This window comes from Mustela putorius, unplaced genomic scaffold, assembly GCF_011764305.1.
Source record: "Mustela putorius furo isolate JIRA1106 unplaced genomic scaffold, ASM1176430v1.1 tig00000508_pilon_pilon_pilon, whole genome shotgun sequence".
In the NCBI taxonomy this organism is placed as follows: domain Eukaryota; kingdom Metazoa; phylum Chordata; class Mammalia; order Carnivora; family Mustelidae; genus Mustela; species Mustela putorius.
The window spans coordinates 19,295,177-19,301,429 of NW_025421402.1; positions in this window are offsets into that span (position 1 = coordinate 19,295,177).

Genomic DNA, 6,253 nt, shown 5'->3' on the forward strand with positions numbered 1-6,253 from the left:
ACCATTTCTTTCACTGGCATTTTGTCCTTAGGAGCTGACCAAATCATGAAAAAATGTTCCCAAACTGTAAGTAAATGGAAGCTACTTTGACTAGTTTTGGATATTACTAACTTCTTGGCACAGAAATCAGACTCTGAAGCTGACTGATGTGAATGGGCAAAGCCAATAATTCTGCCACCTGACCAGACCCGGGTCTCTTACAAACGGACCTGCTCACACGCGGCTTCCCCAGGCGAACACCCATCTTTGACGGGCTGTCAAGGGAACATGCTTTTTACCAAAAGCTGTGCATTTTCCATGTCGGTTTTATAAAAGAGGTTAGTAATCATTGGAATCTAGCCTAGCTCTGAGGTAACATTAGAAGCAAACAGGTGCCTACGTCTCTGTTTTCTGGTTGGTGAATTCTTGCAATTTGTGTTTTGCACACTTGGCGTGATGTGGAGAATAAAAACAATCCGTCAGGTAATCTGGCCCATCACCTTCCGCAATAAATCCACTTTATGCTGAAACTACAGATAGAGGCAAAAATCAGAGTTCAGCAAGTCACATTCCTAAGGGGACCTTGGGACCCCATGGCAGAATGCACACAGGATTTAAGAAACCAGGTGAGTATGAACTCAGGGCAACCAAGAGAGAGACAGCAGTGAGAAACTCAGGGTTGGTTTGGTGGCAGTTCCTGGAGATTTGTCATTGGCGGCAAGCTGAATGCCTTCAACCTGAATTCCTAACCCTTTGTAAATAGTAACGTCCGATTCCCCAGTGACCCGTTCTGTGTCACAGGCCATCCTTCTTGAAGACCCTGTCCTTGTCTGCAGTACAGAGCGTGCCTCAAATTGGGAGGGGGGGTACCGGGATACCATCATTTGTCGGGAGTCCCCTTCTGCCCCTCAGAGTGTGAGGAAGATTCCCGTCTGGAGAGAGAAGTTCCAATGACCCCCAGAATCTCCGAGTAGTTGCCAAGCTTTCTGTCAGGGAGATTTAAAAGCCATTTACTTGTGTTTATTTTATATTTAATGAGTTGGTTCATGCCAAAGGCCAGGCTGATGTCTCGTTTATTTTGGATTCTGAACATTTGCACAGTTTCCACTCGAAATAGCGGATCGGGAATATAGACGATCACAGACCCTCAGAAAGGTCTTAACAGCTGTGGGTGATGGACATTTGAGGTCAGGCCGAAATGTCCACTCTTGGTGGAGGTCGTGTTTCATTCTGGGTGGCGACTTTGTGCTGTGATCACAGCAGAGGGTTACCAGCCCAGAGCTGGAGATCCTGAAACAAAGAGGTGGCAAAAGCTCCATTGGGCAGACGGCTCAAAGGCTTTCATGGCTGTTCCAGAGAAAAAGTTGGAGCTTCACAACCAGGAGAGAGAGCAGCGACTTACCCACACAAGGGCAGCAAAGAATCAGGTTCGGCCTGATAGAAACCAGGCAGTTGTCTGGCAATGAGAGATCCTCCTCCTGTCTTTCTGCCCTTGGGAGTGGGGTGGGGGACAGGGTGAGGAGGTGTGCATGTTGGGGGCTGCCCGTTTGGTAGGACAGGACAGCTTGTGACTTTGGGAAACTATCTGTGAGGCTGTCCCCAGCGGTGACAGCAGGCTGGAGCTCCTAGCCTGTGTCCCCAGAACTCTGATAGTATGACAAATTGGAGCTCTCACCAGGGCATTGGGGCCATACCCTAACACTACATTTCTCTAGGTTTTGTTGGCCCATGAAATTCTGGAACTTTGCCTGGAGGGATGCTCGTATGAAAGAATTCAATGGACCAATAACTCTGGGAAATCCTGCATGCCTCCCTTTAGGATTTCTTCAAAGGCCTAGCAACTCGCTGGAGTCTTGGGACCTGCATCAAAGAATTCTGTCTCCTCCAATCCTCCTCCAAACTCCTAACGGACCCCCTCCTGAGAAACCCGTTCTGACCTCTAGCTCTCCCGAGGGAGCACCAGCCAGGACAAGGAATCACGACGAGCGGGAGACATGCCCTCTTGAGAAGGCTGAGGAAGTTAGAAGAGCCCCCAGTCACATGAAGGAGGCCTCTTCGTGGGATGCTTCCTCTTGTCTTCTCCCTTGTCCCTGGACGGAGGCATAAAGGGTTATAGGAGGAGTGGAGAGAACACCTTAGAGCAGCTCTCCTACTATGGGCCTTGTGGAGATGCGTTCCTTTTCTCTGGACTCTTTTTCCAAATCTGCATTCATGAATGGAGGGGGTGGGTCAGGGTTGAGGGGGTGAACACAGAGTCTAGTCTTGGCCTTAAAACAATACCACGCAAGTTCTCTAAGATGCTTGATGCACCAGGGAGAGGCGCTGTCTTCCCGCGTGCTACCTTTACCTTTCCCTCACATCTTGTTACCTAGAGCTGCGTCCCACTGTATCAAGAAGAGCTACCCCAGCGATCCTATTGCCCCTGGCCAGACTTCTATTCTCACTTTATCCCATGAGCTTCTATCCACAAGAACACTGTTTGCTTCTACCACTTTCTTAGAAGTGGACAAATGAGTTATGATAGGGTCTGAAGTTGCCCAGTGTCAAGCAAGGGGAAGAATCTGGTTGAAGGATTCAACAAAGGCTCTTGGAATTGGGATAATAGAAGGGCACCGGAGGTATCCCTTTGCTTTGAATGGGAGGGAGAGGCCCCTGCCTTCGGAGGGAGAGGCCCCTGCAACGGCTTTGATTATGATCCTGTTCTCCCTCAAAACACAGCTCATAGGGGACTGTGGGGCCATCTGGTCCCGTCCTCTTCGGCCCAGTTCAGGAAGAGGAGTTGCCCTAATCCTATTATTAGTCTTCCTGGACAGGCTGTAGTAACAAAAGGGGCTGAGAAGTATCTTCTCATCTAACTTCTCCCAAGGCTGATTTTGATGGGTGCATCAAGCTCAGTCATGTTTGGTTGTTGACCAACCTAATCTACCTACTCTTGGTGGTCCTCCATGGTGCTCCCTTCCCGTCACAGAACATTCCAGACGGCTCTTCCTCCTACCTCCCTCCTGAAGCCCACAGCCTCTGATTCCTTCCCTTCATTTCCTGCTCTATGCCCTCTACCAACCCTGGCCTGTATCTCTAGTAGTCCAGACTCCAGTCCTGGGGCAGCCCTGTGGGATGTAAGTCAAGGCTAACTTCTCTCTCTCTCTTTGGAATTTGCTGGGAGTACTGTAAATAAAGTATTGTCATAATTATTACCGATTAACATTTTTACGCCTAATGAAGTTTCGAAGGGATGATGTTTACTTGGTCTAGGGGAGGGGCACCTTCCAGATGACTTGCCCAGCAATTAAAGCAGCTTGTTAGCTGGAGGCCCGGGATGGCCGAGGACAGCTGGAGAGCTCTTCTTTGCAAGCAGCTCTGGTTAACATCAACCGGGAAAGCTCTTTGTAAACACATGAATAATTGATTGTCCTCCGCTCACATAGCTACCGCGGATCTGAGCCTGTATGACTCATTTGCAAGCCATCTCTGTCGTCTGGATGCCATAACATTGGAGGAATGATGATCGTTTCTTGGAGATTCTTCTGTGGCCAGAGTTGCCAAGACCAAGGCTGTAATGGTTTGTTATGATGACCTTTGTTATTCCATTAGGCTCAATTGCTTTAAAAAATGATGTGTGCATACTTTTGGAACGTTTTTACCCTTTACGTTGACCTGACATCATAGTTTATATTACAAAATGTATTAATGACAGAGGAGTGTTTTCATGTCCCAAGGACAAATTTTAACAACCATAATCTGCCCTTAGTCATCATAAATATAAATGTATTGGTCAAACAGATCTCGTTAATGTGGCCAAGATAAATGCAAGTCTATATTTTAAGGCAGTTGAAGTTCTAGAGGATATTTGGAGCTTTTTGTGGGGCTAAGAGATCTTGTATACGTGCTATCAAAAGGCTGAGAAAATTAACATGTTTCCCTCTCTGGTTTCTCGTCGGACAGATATAAACGTCCTGGGGATGTCAAGAAAGATTGTTCACATAGTTTCTGGACTCCGTTAATGCCTGGTGGGGTGAAGCTTAGTTCTTAAAGCTGTATTCTTTTCATTATGCTCACAGTGCTTCTGCAAAGGAACAAAATAAGGATTTCAAGACTCAGCAAATGCATTGCTCAATCCCATGCTTTGTCTGGTAGTTTTAATTATCGGAGGCCCCCTGCCCCACCAGCTTGCTTCCTAGGAGGAGCCCCTTTTCAACCGATGCGCGGCTGACATTTTGCAGTCTGTATGCTGGGCACAGACTGGGTCGAACACCTCGTCTTCTTCTCTGTTACGCAGCCCTCAGAAGCATTGGCCGTTGCTGGTGGTGTCCACATTTTAAGCTTCTCAGGCAGAAAATAAATGCTTGTTTAGAATCCTTTTAAATCGTGAGCTTAGTCTGAACCATGAACATGTGTTTAAGGCAGTAATGTCTCTGACAGAGCAGACCATTTCCACGGGGAGTTGGTCTTCCCTGAATATGGCAGACATGGTCCCATGATGAAAATCTGTGTGGCTTACGGTCACCTGGCAATGACGGAGGAGCACTTCAAATAAAACCATTTCCCATTCTTCCCTTAGAAGACTCTTCTAAGAGGAATCTTCCCTTCCTCATCTGCTGTTGTCTTCTCTAGTATCAACCAGGGGGCTTTGGAGTCATGATTTTGCCTGGATACCCTCTCTGGGATTGGGGGTTGACTCGCTTTCTTAATTTGATGATGTGGTGATAGTTCTGTGATCATCTCCTCTGTGGTTGGGACCTTTTGATGAATTTAGAGAGTGAGGCACATACACCCAGGGTGACAGCAGCACCGTTCACTCTAGCCAACAGGTGGGAGCAACCCAAGGGTTTGATGAGAGATAAACAGAATAAAGAAAATGTTGTATCTGTATAGAATGGAATGTTGTTCAGCCTTAACAAGGAAGGGAATTCTGGCACATGCTATAACAGGGATGAAGCTTGAGGACATGATGCTGATTGAAATGTGTGGGTCGCAAAGGGACCAATACAGTATGATTCCAAACATAAGAGACATGGTGCGTAGTCAAACTCAGAAGCAGACAGTAGAGTGGTGGATGCTGGGAACCAGGGGAGGGCGAATGGGAATTACTGTTTACTGGGAACAGAGTTTCAGTGTTGTAGGATGGAAAGAATTCTGGATATGGACGGTGGTGATGGCTGCACAGGAGTGTGAACGTATTTAACGCCACTGAACTGTGGGGACGCCTGCGGCTCAGTCGGTTAAATGTCTGCCTTTAGCTCAGGTCATGATCTCAGGGTCCTGGGATGGAGCCCTGTACTGGGATCCTTGTCAGTGGGGAGCCTGCCTCTCCCTTGCCCTCTGCCTACTGTTCCCCCTGCTTGTCTCTCTCTGACAAATAAATAAATAAAATCTTAAAAAAAATACCACTGAACTGTACACTTCAAAGTGGCTAAGAGAGTACATTTTAAGTGATGTGTATTTTACCACAATTAAAAAATAGTAATAAAAAAGAAAAAAAAAGTGGGGCATATCAGAGACTTGGCATTAGCTTAATTCAAACTCCAAGGCCCCTTTTCTGGAAACAACCTGACTCTAGCCCCTAAGAGAACCCCACCCCCACCCAGAATACCAAGAGCTCCTCTTGCCGAGACTAAAGAGACTTAGAAATTGAAATGTGATAACTTTAAATTTAACCTTGATCGTGGGTGAGATAACTTAACTTTAAACTTTAATTTTTTGTTTTAACTTCTTTGGACCTTAACTTGTTGTTGTTGTTTTAAACAACAACAAAATTAATAAATTAATTTATTTATTTTAGAGAGAGAGAGCACATGTGGGGAGAGGGACAGAGGGAGATGGAGAGAAAGAATCTCAAGCAGGTTCACTCCACTGAGAACAGAGCCTAAAGTAGGTCTCGATCTCATGACCCTGAGATCATGACCTGAGCAAATCAAGAGTTGGACGCTCATCGGACTCAGCCACCCCAGGCGCCCTGGACCTTCACTTGTAAGGGGATTTGAGCTTTGGAGATCCTGGTAGTTCAATATTTTGAGAGGAGTTAAGTTCAAATGTAGAACAGCTTACGGTTGGCCTTTTATTGTTGGGGTGCCTCTATGATATCATTGGATCATTGCCTAATTTCTAATAGGTTATGTTGGTCAGTGAGGCTTGGAAACAGATCTCAGTCTATTTGAGGAAATAGAAGAGAATCTACATTTTCTGTCTTGACTAAAGAAAGGCCATGAAGAACATAATGTCCTGTACTGACCCATCTCAGGAACTTTGGGGGCAAAAATCCCCTCTGCCTGTCCCA